At 40.0% G+C, this 13,894-nt stretch overlaps 1 protein-coding gene and 1 long non-coding RNA gene across 4 annotated transcripts in view; one reads left to right on the top strand and one right to left on the bottom strand.

Annotated features, from left to right (window-relative positions):
• The window catches only part of SV2B (synaptic vesicle glycoprotein 2B), a 266,204-nt gene extending 260,786 nt beyond the window's left edge, over positions 1-5,418 (bottom strand). Inside the window, exon 1 of one of the 3 annotated variants that reach the window (XM_081550463.1) lies at positions 5,187-5,418. The gene's annotated coding sequence lies outside the window, so the exon portion shown is untranslated. Of the gene's footprint in view, positions 1-2,299; positions 3,108-5,186 lie in introns of those variants that run through there. The other 2 variants (XM_081550464.1, XM_081550465.1) reach the window with 2 other exon arrangements.
• Positions 3,244-13,894, top strand: part of LOC145529801 (uncharacterized) — a 69,412-nt gene continuing 58,761 nt past the window's right edge. Inside the window, exon 1 of the long non-coding RNA XR_014071359.1 lies at positions 3,244-5,550. This is a non-coding gene — a long non-coding RNA (uncharacterized LOC145529801). The remainder of the gene's footprint in view (positions 5,551-13,894) is intronic.

Below are 13,894 nucleotides of genomic sequence, written 5' to 3'. Positions count from 1 at the left end.
AGAATGAAATGCAACCCTTGGTTTACAACCTATACAAAAATTAACTCAAAATGGAGGAAAGACCTAAATATAAGCGTGAACCCTATAGAACTCTTAGATTTGGCATTGATTTCTTGGGTATGTCACCAAAAGAACAGGCAACAAAAGCAAAAAAAAAGAAAAAGATAAATTGGTCTATACATGAAATTAAAAACTTCTGTGCACCAAAGGATACAATCAACAGAGTGAAAAGGCAACACACAGGATGGGAGAAAATATCTGCAAGTCATCTATTTCATCAAGGGTTAACAGCAAGCAGACATAAAGAACCCTTACAACTCTATGAAACAAAAACCAAGCCCAACTAAAAAATGGACAAAGGATTTGAATGGGTATATCTCCAAAGAAAATACACAAATGTCAGTAAACACGCAAAAAGATGCTCAACATCACTAATCATTAGAGAAATGCAAATCAAAACCACACTGAGTTACCACCTCACACCCATTAGGATGGCTATCGTTGTTTAAAGGAAACAAAATAAATGTTGCAATGATGCAGAGAAGTTGGAACTGTTGTGCACTGTTAGTAAAAATGTAAAATGGCGCTGTTGCCATGAAAAACAGTAAGGTTGTTCTTTAAAAAATTAAAAATAGAATTACCATTTGACCCAGAATCCAGGTATGAGAATGCCTAAAAAATCAGAAGCAAGGATTTAAAGAGATATTTTTAAACACATTTATAGTAATATTATTGACAATAGCTAAGAGAAGGAAGCAACCATTTGGATAAGCAATCGGTGGTACATACATATAATGGAATTCAGTCCTAAAAGAGGGAAATTCTGATACATGTTGCAACATGGATGAACGTGGAGGACTATCTTAAGTGAAATAAGCCAATCGCTAAAGGACAAATACTGTATAATTCCAGTTATATAAAGTACCAGAGTAGTCAAATTCAAAGAGACAGAAAGTGGAATGGTAGTTGCCAGGAGGGTAGTAGGAATTGTTCCATAATTGGTACCAAGTTTCAGTTTTGCAGGATAAAAAGAGTTCTGGAGATGGATGGTGGCGATGGTTGCATAAAAATGTGAATTACCTAATACTGCTAAACTGTATACTTAAAAGTAGCTAAGATGACAAAATTTGTTATATGTATTTTATCACAACTTTTAAAAAATTTAAGATAACAGATAGAAAATGCTTTCACAGTACAGGAAATAAAGAAAGTGCTCCCAAAATAACAAAATTTATACTTGTTATTTTTTATTAACCTTCCTGAATTGAGGCCCAAGATGGTCCCAGTATTTCAAATTCCTTTCTGGGGAAAAGAAAGCATGTGGAGAAATTAAGTCATCAGAATTTTTAGAGTGCCTGAGACATCATTTGGTCTCATTTTCTGCAAAAAAAAAACAGTTACAATGCCTTGCCAACTCTTAGAATTCCATTTCTAACATGAAGGGTTTAGAATTCTAACAGTTCATTAAATCATCTTTAAGTTCCTTCATCTCTCATATTCTCTAAGTCAATATTTTATAAATTGTGTTCTACAGTTCTAGTCTTCCAGGTGAAGGGCACGCTTACATCATTTGAGTTCTGGATGCTTTGGTACAGACACATGTGGGCTCACATATACACACACACCCTTGTTTCAAGCTGAGATGCCTGCTTTTTTTATTCCAGAGTTATGTTCAGTATTTACTTTTCCACATTTTCCTAATTAAAAAAGCCTAAAAAGCACTGTTTCTAAGGAAGCCAGGTAAGTGGACTTTTTAGATAAGTGACATTTATCTTAAGTACAAAACTTTCATTTTAAACTCTATGTTTGATGAAAATCCTTTAAAAACTGACCCTTGGGACTTCCTTGGTGGTCCAGTGGTTAAGACTTCACCTTCCAATGCAGGGGGTGAGGGTTCCATCCCTGGTGGGGGAGCTAAGATCCCACATGCCTCAGGGCCAAAACACCAAAGCATAAACAACAGAAGCAATATTGTAACACACTCAATATACTTTTAAAAAAATGGTCCACATCAAAAAAAAAAAAAACAAACCTGACCCTTGTCCCACACCTTCTTAAAGAGGGTCATGAGGGGAAAAAATAATAATTATAAAAGAGGATTCCTTAGGGAAAAAGTAATAATAATAAAAGAAGATTTCTGGACCATATTCTGCTTGGTAAAGCTTGGCCTCACCAGAGATTGACATGCAATGGCTCAGTGGTAAAGAATCCACCTGCCAATGCAGGAGACATGTGTTGGATCCCTGAGTTGGGAAGACCCCCTGGAGGAGGAAACGGCAACCCAGTCCAGTGTTCTTGCCTGGAAAATCCCATGGTCAGAGGAGCCGGGACAGCTACAGTCCTTGGAGTCACAAACAGTGGGACACAACTGAGCACAAGCACATGTTACAGATGCACTCGGCATAGAATTGTAACTATGAGTTTCTGTTCTCTTTCCAGGAAAAACACAGTTCTTGGAGACCAAAATGAAAATAACTCCTGCTAACCCAGTTCTTAATCCTTCCTCTCTCAGTGCCCCGTCAGTCTTCACCTGCCATCCAGTACATTGCCCAGTTTCCACGCCTCCAGCTTTGCAAGAGCTGTTTCCTCTATTTAAGCTCCCTTTGTCAGCTTGGTCTTCATCTGGCTGAATTCTTGTCACCAGTAAAAACTCAGCTCATGTATTCTCACGTAAGGAAGCCACCCAAGCTGGGTGAAGTGCTTGTCCTTTCATCCCCAAATATCTTCTCCATCTAGACACCATGTATATACAAGTCCATGTATACACATGACTCTTTGGGGATCATGGACTCTAGCCCACCAGGCTCCTCTGTCCACGGGGTTTTCCAGGCAAGAATACTGGAGCAGGTTCCCATTTCTTTCTCAGGGGATCTTCCCGGGCCCAGGGATCAAACCCTCATCTCTTGGGTCTCCTTCTTTGGCAGGCGGATTCTTGACCACTAGCGCCCCCTGGGAAGCCTGATATGCCAATAGAGACTTCTAAAACCGAAAGGCAAGGAGGAAAAAGATTTAAAATGGAACAGAAGAGCCAAGAACTGTGGGGCAACTACAGAAGGTACAACATCCAAGTAAAAGGAATACCAAGGGGAAAAGAAGGAACAGAAGAAATATTCAAAGCGATAATTATAATAGGGGCGGAATGGACGCCCGGGCCGTTAGAGTGGGCCATTCCTGATTGGCTGTTAGCCTCCCGCCCTCACCAACGGTCGCATGGCAGTGTGCCCCTCCCCCCCCCCATATAAAGGAGCCCGAATTCTGACTGGGGAAAGATGGTTCTCTGAGACACTTGTCCGCCATCTCCTCAGCCTGCTGCCTTTCCAAATATCGTCATTCCTTGCCGCAGGAACTCCTCTCCCTATATACTGGTCTGTCAAGCAACGAGCGAACTGAGCTTGGACTCAGTATCATAATGACTGAGAATTTCACCAAATTAATATCAGCTACCAAACCACAGACTCAGGAAGCTCAGAGAACAGATAGGATAATGGGGGAAATATTAAGCATATAATATTCCAGCTGAGGAAAATCAAAGATAAAAATCTTAAAAAGAGCCAGAGGGAAAACATGCCTTCCCTCTAAAAGGACCAAAGAAAAAATGACATCCACCTATTCCCTCAGAAACCATGCAAGCAAGAAGAGCAAGGAGTGAAATATTTGAAGTGTTGAGAGGAAAAAAATGAACTCCAACCTAGGATTCTGTATTCTGAGGTCCTCTTCAAAAGCGAACCATAAATACATTCTGAGGCAAACAAAAATTGAGAGAATGTGTAGTCTTGCCTCGAAATGTTAAAAGAAGTTTCTTCAGAGAGAAGGTGTTGGTTCAAAACCAACAACCTGGTGGTCCAGTGGATAAGACTCTGTGCTCCCAATGCAGGGGGTACTGGTTTGATTCCAAGCCAGAGAACTAGATACTGTAAGCTACAACTAAGACCCAGCACTGCCAAAATAAGTTTAAAATGTTTTAAATAAATATAATTTTTTTAATGTTAAAAAAAAACAACCTAGAGCTTCCCATAGAAAATCTGAAAGAGATTGCCGACACGGAGGACGAGGAGCGCCCTAAGAAAGAGGCAGACGCTCCAGCCTGGTAGGTGGCAGGTCTAACAAGCAAGGGAACTTGGTACCAAGGCTGTGGCCCCAGGACCATACCCCTGCCTCTCCCTCCAGGTAAAATGCAGAAAACCACAACTAATCTTTCAAATCGTGGTGCTGGAGAAAACTCTTCAGCGTGTCTTGGACTTTGAGGAGACCAAACCATGAGTGCGTGCTAAGTCGCTTCAGTCGTGTCCAACTCTGCAACCCCGTGGACTATAGCCCACCAGGCTCCTCTGTCCATCTCCCAGGTGAGAATACTGGAGTGTGTTGCCGTTTCCTTCTCCAGGGGATCTTCCCAACCCAGGGTTCAAACCTGTGTCTCCTGCGTTGGCAGGCGGGTTTTTTACCACTAGCGTCACCTGACAAGCCAAACGATAAGAGCTGACTCATTGGAAAAGACCCTGAAGCTGGAAAAGATTGAAAGCAAAAGGAGAAGGGGGTGACAGGGGATGAGATGGTTAGGTAACATCACCAACTCAATGGACATGAATTTGAGCAAACTCCAGGAGATAATGAAGGACAGGGGAGCCTGGCGTGCTGCAGTCCATGGGGTCGCAAAGAGTTGGACACGACTTAGCAACTGAACAGTAACAAACCATGTCCTGTTCATGGCACGGGAACAAGAGTCCATCCGCAAGAACACCCTGGCAAGCTGGTTCAGTGTCACAAGTGGGGCAAAGACCTTCCTGCAGCTCGTTACCAACTCATTATAATACTAACCTCTCTGCCATCCACACCAATGTTTCCACCATCTTCCAACCTAGATGCCAAGAACCATGCCAGGGCAGAAAAGAGGTAGCAACTCAGTTCCAGGAAGAATCCTGCCTCTTAGAAAATTGATGCAGATGCCTCCCCCTCATGAACCTTACCCTTAAATTCTTGCCTGAATTATTCACCCAGGCAAGAAGTTGATTTGCAACTAAGTTCCTGCTTCTCCAGCCTCTGGCCATTGAATAAAGCTTACATTGCTTCCATCTCAGCTTCGGTTTTTGTCCCACTTGACCAGGGAAAAACCTTCCCCACCCAGGCCAGCTGGGGCTCCTGTAGGCATCCACGTGACCTAATGCGGTAATAATTAGGTTGAGGCTTACCTTGAGGCTTATCTTAGGCGCCACAAGATGAGTCAGTTTCCAGACCCACCCACCAGAATCGTGAAGTTTATGTAGAGGACTGAACAAAGTTTGGACACACGTACCATCCAGATGGCCTGAACAGCAGATGGCTTTAAAGCTGCATCTTTGAAAATGGCTCGCACTGTGGGAACAGTGGGCAGAGTGCAGGCTACAAGGACAGCAGAGGGCTGAGGAGCCTCCCACCTCCTGCGTCCAGCTTCCGGGTCATCAAGTGGTCATATCCTCTGAATGAACTCCTCCTCCAGTGGAAGGAAATTGATATGGGTCAGAAGCTCACATCCACATAAAGAAAGGAAGAGTGCTAGAGAAGAAATCCATGAAGGTAAATAAAAGCTTTTATGTTTTCCTATTCTTAGCTGATTTCACAGATAATAGTTTGTTACAAATAATGGTAGCAACAATGTACTTGATTCTGTATGTTTATTATATATACACAATGTCATCATTATTGTTTAGTTGCTCAGTCCTGTCTGACTCTTTGTGACCCCATGAACTGTAGCCCACCAGGCTCCTCTGCCCATGGGATCTCCCAGGCAAGAATACCGGAGTGGGTTGTCAATTCCTTCTCCAATATATACAATATAAGCATATGTAATTGTATATATAAGCATACACACTTCCATATGCTTCTGTATGAGTGAGATAAATGACTGCTGTGATATAAGGTATAAGCAAGGGTTGGGAGGAAGGAATTGGGAATATTTTGTTTTCATAGGTACTTGCAGTACCTGTGAAGCAGTATAACAGTATCTGAAGGTGGGCTTCGGAATTCCCTAGCGATCCAGTAGTTAAGAGTCCTTGATTTCATTGCTGTGGACATGGGTTTGATCCCTGGTCAGGGAACTAGGATCCCACAAGCTGATTTGGTGCAGCCAAATTAATTAATTAATAAATTAAAAAGAAAGAAAATGAACTTGGATTCATCTGTAAATATGTGTATTGCAAATTCTATCTAGGCCTGCCTGCATGCATAATCAGTTGCGTGGTCTTATCCAACTTTTTGCAACCCCATGGACTGTAGCCTGCCAGGTTCCTCTGTGTATAGAATATTCCAGGCAAGAATACTGGAGTAGATTGCCATTTCCTCCTCCAGGGGATCTTCCTGACCCAGGGATCGAACCTATATCTCCTGTGTCTCCTGCATTGGCAAGCAGATTCTTTACCACTGCATCACCTGGGAAGCTCAATTTCTACCAAGGGCAACCCCTTAAATAAAGCTGAAAAAGCAGTAAAACTGATATGCTAAGAAAGGAGAGAAAATGGAATTATATAAAGTGCTCAAGTAAAACTACAAATAAGGGGGAAAGAGTGGATGACAAAAATAGGAATAAAGAACAAGGGCAATGAACAGAAAACAGAAACAAATAGTGTAGATAGTAATCCAACTGTATCCATAAACATTTTAAATTTCAAAAGTATAAACAACCCAATTAAAAGATAGACTTTGACAGAGTAGATCAAAAAGCAAGACTCCACTCTATGTTGTCTACAAGAATCCCATTTTAAATATAAAGACATATGTAAATTAAAATTAAGGGATAACTAGGCAAAGCATGAAGGGTGTTTTTTTAATAATAGGCTTTATTTTTTTTAGGGAAGTTTTAGGTTCACAGCAAAAGTAAGGAAGAAGGTACAGAGGCTTCTTATATATCTTCTGCTCCCATACATGCATCAGTCAGTTCAGTTCAGTCGCTCAGTCGTGTCCAACTCTATGCTGCCCCATGGACTGCAGCACACCAGGCTTTCCTGTTCATCACCAACTCCTGGAGCTTGCTCAGATGCATGTCCATCAAGTCCTCTTCCATTATCAGCTTCCCCCACCGGAGTAGTACGTATGTTATGATTAATAAAAATACACTGACACATCAGAATCACCCAAAGTCTACAGTTTACATGAGGGTTCACTCTTGATGTTGTACATTCTGTAGGTTTGCACAAATGTACAGTAACATGTATGCTTCATCATAGTATCATATACAATGTATTCATTGCCCTAAAAATCCAGCACAGAGGATTTTTAAGGCCGTGAAACTAATCTTTATGACAGTCATACGGTAAATGCATGTCTTCATACATTTATCCAAATCTACAGAATATACACCACCAACAGTGAACCCTACAGACTTAGGTGAAAGTGATGTGTCAGTATAAGTTATTGACTGTAACAAATGTACCACTCTAAAGGGGAATGTTGATAATTATGCCTATTGCAGGGGCAGCCGTAATATGCAATGCTGTGAACTTTCCATCCCACTAGGGAGTGGAAATGGCAAATTTTTTAAAATTTTAATATCTTTCTGTACTCTCCAAATTTACTGTAATGTGTGTGTAAACAGAGATAAAATATGTTAAAGTCTTACCACTTCCCTTTTTCTTTCTTTTTTTTAATTATTTATTTTCTAATTAGATATAATTGCATTACAATGTCATGTTAGTTTCTGCTGCACAACACGACTTCCCTTTTTCTAATATGAAAGAGTAGAAAAATCAAAGTGACCCCCTGGGCTTCTCCAAGTCCTAGGTTGTTTGATGGGTAACATACTCTCGTTCTCTGCACTGACTGAACTGCTTCTGCAGTAAAAACATTGAAAAAAGGGACTATGACCCTCCCAGTTTGGCAGCTTCCTCAGGCCTGTGCTCCTAGTCCTCCCACCATGTAACCAAAAGGATAAGCGTGATTTCAGGGCACTCATGCATAATGCAAAGCTTATTGATTTGGAAGGGGCTGATACTCTCCAAGTGTTTGCAGAAGAGTCAGTAACAGAGCGTTAATATTTCACAGCTTTTCTGTTCATGTGTGAGGACAACTCCAGCTGGACTTCCTGAGTCATAAGGGAGAGGGCAAAGGCTGCTAGGGACTGCAGAGTCTCCTCGGAAACTGCTGACCCCAAAGTGGGACCTCACTCCGCATATACGGGTCATTGTAGGCTCTGAGACATGGGTTAGATAGCAAGATGTATATTTAGCCAGGAAGCGTGTTTCCATGGCAATCTTAAACTCCTGTGTCTGCCTTTCTTCCCCTCTCCAGTGTGTGTTAAGTCCACATGAAGCCCCTGTGGGCTTCGCCCATCTGCAAGGCAGCTGAGGCTTCAGCTGCTTTATGGGCTGCTGATAATCTTGGAAAGCAAGGGCAAAACCCAGACAATCATGTTCATAGTCCTTGTTTTGTGATTGCTTAACATTTTTAAACAGTCTGTTTTCAATTCAGAGACATTTACAAAGATTTCACAAGGCAAGTCATTGTAACACTGTTTGCAGCAGCAAAACACTGGAAATCATCTGCATGTCCAACAAGAGGGGATTTTTAAAAATAAATTATGCTACCTGCACATGCCCTGAAACCATGAAAATCATTCTCCTGGAGAATATTTAATCACAGGAGGAAATGTATGATTAGATTATAAAGCGGAAAAGAAGGCTCTCTGAACAGGCCGTGGAGTATGTGCCAATTTTGAATGTCTAAGGGATGAGTTGGTGTTTCAGAGAACTGATTTCACCAAAGAACCACAGCTGGGTCTTTCTGTGTGACCTCACCACTGCCCCTCCAGGTGTCCAGGGCCCAGGCTCCAGCTGGGCTCACAAGTGTTGTTGACCAGCAAAGTGGGCACTGGACACACGAGGTGATTCGATTGAGACTAGCAGTGTCTCGGGGGACAGATGGACAACACTCACGCCAGGTGATCAACATGCCAGAAACACACTGACAGATCCCTGTGGGTGATCCTAGTGTGATGATAGGGAGGGAACACCTACTTTGTTTCTTGGCCCTGGTAATACAAAAGCTTACTCCAGGGGGGCGCAGTAGTCAGCAGGACTTGACCCATTTCCCAGTTGCCAGCATAGATGGGGCTCTCTCTAGCAAAGAATGGGCAGCAGCTCGGGGCTGGGTCCCCTCAAGCCCACATAGTTTTTCTCAACTCCATCCACTTCTCTCCTCGCCAATGCTCTGTGTCCCTGTAGAGCAGGGACTCTACAGTGCAAGGGTTCAGTGCTTCAGTAATTGTGGCACAGTTAATTGAACACAGGCTTAGTTGCCCTGAGGCATATGGAATCTTCCAGGACCAGGGATCGAACCTGTGTGCGCTGCATTGGCAGCCAAATTCTTAACCACTGGACCACCAGGGAAGCCCCACTCATGCAATGATATGCACTGAATTCTCCAGGACGTAGACCTTCAAAATATTGACATCCCAGAGCTAGATATTCAAGGCTCTTTAATTCTGACAAAAGTTTCAAAAGGTAATGTTCAACTTTTAAGAACTAATAGAGTGGAGGGCAGTGAGGGATGACCCCAGGATAGAGTACAAAGTACAAAGGAATCCAGTGGGCAAAATACCTAGAATAATATCTCAAATGTATATCCTAACACATTAACATGTGCTTAGAGTGAATATTGGAGAGCCATAAACGTGAACAACCATTACAGTTATTATCTCCATGTAGAGAGATTAGAGATGACTTTTAGTTTCTTCTGCTGCTATATTTTTTCAACTTTTTACACTGAGCATATATTGATATTACAATAGAAATATATCTTATGTCAGTATTAGCTTCCAATGGCAGCTATAATGTGAAAAATTATATATAGTTAAAATTGAATTCCTTTAATTGTCCACTAAATACAGCACTCAAGATTGATCAAGTGCTGGTTGATTGATCAATCTAAGCAGTAATTCTTATGGCATTGGAACAGATAGCTGATTCTTCAGCTAAGCACCAGAAAAGAAAGTCAGCTTGCATATAAAGTCCATGCTCTATGCAAAACACTAAAATCACATACATATAGCTGATTTTGCTTAAGTTGAATGCATTTATAACATAATCACACTGTACTCATTTTTTAAAAAGCTATATTAAGCACTTATTACTCAATAAAAGGTATTAAAACAAATAGAATAAACTTCACTATCCAACAAAAAGAAAACTTGATTCTCAAGAGACTTATGTAATCCCTTTTTAATTCCCATCCCCAAAATTTTCCTGACATTTTCCACCTATGATACTAAGTAAATATAAATTAAATAATCTATCCTAAATAATCTATCCATTCTAAATAATCTATCCATCCTAAATAATTTCTCTATCCTAAATAATCTATCTATTCTAAATAATCTATATTTAATTTAAATATAAATGAAATAATTTATCCTAAATAATCTATCCTGGTCTGCAGAATGGGCATAATCAGACAGAGTAAATATTCTCTGAATTCTACTTTCCAGCCAGGCTGGATGCTCAGGGACTTACTGGAATTGGCCAGCCTGGCTAGAATGGGACTGGTCACATGATGCATGCAGAGTACATGAAAATGTTGTCAGATCACAGGATTCCAGAGAGGGACAGCACAGTGCAGAGAGGACCTGACCCAAGCCCCCTTTAACAGGTGTAGAAGCAGAGGGTCAGAGAAGCCATACACTAACTGGTGTTCACAAGCTAGTCCAGAGGGATGGGGACCAGAATCTAGGTCTCCTAACTGTCCATCCTGAGTGCATTCTAAAACTTCCCTTTTTCAGAGTAGGAAACTGAGAAACAGAGAAAGTGGATGATTTGAAAATGCATTGTGGGGAAACAGACATAGAGCATGCAAGCAAACCTAGCACACGGTGGAGCTCAATAACCATTTGCTGAATGTACAGTATACTAACACATATATATGGAATTTAGTAAATCGGTAAAAATAACTCTGTATGCGAGGCATCAAAAGAGACACAGATAAATAGAACAGTATTATGAACTCTGTGGGAGAGAGCAAGGGTGGGATGATATGGGAGAATGGCACTGAAGCATGTAAATTATCATATGTGAAACGAATCACCAGTCCAGGTTCGATGCATGATACAGGGTGTTGGGGGCTGGTGCACCGGGATGACCCGGAGGGATGGGATGGGGGGGTGGTTGGAAGCGGAACACATGTACACCCATGGTGGATTCATGGCAATGTATGGCAAAACAAATACAATATTGTAAAGTTAAAAAAATAGATATATAAACTAATTTAAAAAAAAGATATGCTAATGATCTTTTTTTCAGATTTCACTTTTGAGCCAATATAGTATGTGCTTATTGTAAAAAAAAAATAGCTAAAGTATATAAAGAAAAAAATTAAAACTCAACCCCTTTATTCCCACCTCTAGAGGTAACCACTGTTAACCATTATTTAGTTTGAAGAATATCTTTCCAGGTATTTTCCATATATATTTTTCCTGAATATATATTTTTATTATATATTATATATATATATGTATGTGTATATATATATAATTTTAAAACAAAAGTTGACTCATACTGTATTCACCTTGACATCTTTTTTTTACTTTAATAACATATGAAAGACTTTATTTGGGGGGGCTCCAAAATCACTGCAGATGGTGGCTGCAGCCATGAAATTAAAAGACATTTGCTCTTGGAAGAAAAGTTATGACCAACCTGAACAGCTTATTAAAAACCAGAGACATTACTTTGCCAACAAAGGTCCATCTGGTCAAAGCTATGGTTTTTCCAGTAGTCACGTATGGATGTGAGAGTTGGACTATAAAGAAAGCTGAGCGCTGAAGAAGTGATGCTTTTGAACTGTGGTGTCGGAGAAGACTCTTGAGAGTCCCTTGGACAGCAAGGAGATCCAACCAGTCCATCCTAAAGGAGATTGGTCCTGAATATTCATTGGAAGGACTGATGCTGAAGCTGAAACTCCAGTACTTTGGCCACCTGATGCAAAGAACTGACTCCTTGGAAAAGACCCTGATGTTGGGAAATATTGAAGGCAGGAGGAGAAGGGGACGACAGAGGATGAGATGTTTGGATGGCATCACCAACTCAATGGATGTGGGTTTGAGTAAGCTCTGGGAGTTGGTGATGGACAGGGAGGCCTAGCATGCTGCAGCCCATGGGGTCGAAAAGAGTTCGACACGACTGAGCGACTGAACTGAACTGAACTGAACATATGAAAGGTGTTTTTCTGCATCAGTACACATGGATTGCTTTATTTGTTATAATGTCTGAATAATATTTGTTCATCTCTCTTACACTGCTATTCTCCCTTGACCAGGTGAGGAAATTTAAAAGAGAAATATGGGGATGGACATTTTATAAATGGTGCTGAGAAATTTGGATAGTCATTTGGAAAAATACAAAATTAGATCCACCCTTCACAACTTATGCTAGAATAAATTCCAAATGAATCAGAGGTTTAAATATGAAAACATGCAGAAGAAAACATGTTTGAATGTATCTAATCTGAGAATGGGGAAATCTTCACTAACCGTGACAGAGAATCCAGAAGCAGTAAGGCAAGAATGGATTGATTTGATTACATTTTTTTTTCTTAATGATCACAGAAAATTTTTTTAAAAAGGAAAGGGAAGCTATAGATTTAAAAAGACATTTGTGAGATAAATCAATCAATGTAATATGTGGATTGCTTGCATCCTGTTTCCAGCAAACCAAGTATGAACACACACACACACACACACACACGCCCATGCACAAGCGTGTACAAGAACACATAAGCTCATTTGCATGAACACGTTTATAAGACAATCAGGGAAATTTGGGACATTGATCAAAGATTAGAAAGTAAATAACTTTTATGCAATTTAATGATATTATTAGGTTTTTTTAAAGACACATACCTTTTAAAGATACTCTGATAATATTTATGCATGAAACAATATATCTGAGATTTGCTTCAAAATAATCCAGGGAGTGGGGTGGGAAGAAGTAACTGGCAATATATATCAAATGAGAATGGGTTTAATCATTATTGAATTTGTGTAATGAGCAAATGGTGGCTCACCAGACTATACTCTTCTTTTTTGTATTGCTTAAAATCCCCTTGGTGTCTCAGGGGTAAAGAATCCACCTGCAAAGCAGGAGATGCAGGTTCAATCCCTGGGTTGGGAAGATCCCCTGGAGGAGGAAATGGCAATCCATTCCAGTATTCTTGCCTAAAAAAATCCCATAGACAGAGGAACCTGGAGGGCTACAGTCCATGGGATCACAGAGTCAGACTTGACTGAGTGACTGAACAATTAAAAAATCAAAATTCTTCACACTAAATGTTAAATTTTAAGACTACTGATACAGTGATATAGTCAAGAAAACTCTCTCCTGGATTTAGTCCTGCCACTTGGCAAATACAAATTTCTTTGTATAATTATGTCATACATTGTCTCATTATTCTGGAAACTTATGCATATAAATCACCCAGTTAGATTTCAAGTCCTTGATGTCAGGAATAGCATGTTTTTTCCATCTTTTTTCCCCCAGTGCTGTCTTGGAGTAGGATTAGATGGGGAAATGTCTCTCAAATTTTTCTATATGTGGACCACTGGTTTACAGTAAAGCAAATAAAATCTATGTTAATTTTTAAATACTTTTATAAAATTAAAATATTATTAAAATTAAGAGTAATAACACTGTAAGCGATAAGAATGATTGATAGAGAATAGAATTGGTAGATAAAAAGAAATTATTAAAAAATTAATACAATATTATATTATAATACAATATAATATTATAAATAATAAATTTGATGTTAAAAACAAAAATAATTTATTTTTTTGAAGTGTAGTTGATTTACAATGTTGCAGTAGTTTCTGCTACGCAGTAAAGTGATTTAGTTATACATGTATATATTCTTTTTCATACTCCTTTCCATTAGGGTTTAT

Source organism: Giraffa tippelskirchi, chromosome 12, assembly GCF_054371585.1.
Source record: "Giraffa tippelskirchi isolate mGirTip1 chromosome 12, T2T-mGirTip1v1.2.pri, whole genome shotgun sequence".
In the NCBI taxonomy this organism is placed as follows: Eukaryota; Metazoa; Chordata; class Mammalia; order Artiodactyla; family Giraffidae; genus Giraffa; species Giraffa tippelskirchi.
Note: the sequence above shows the minus strand (reverse complement) of the source record. Positions and strands in the feature narration are given on the sequence as shown.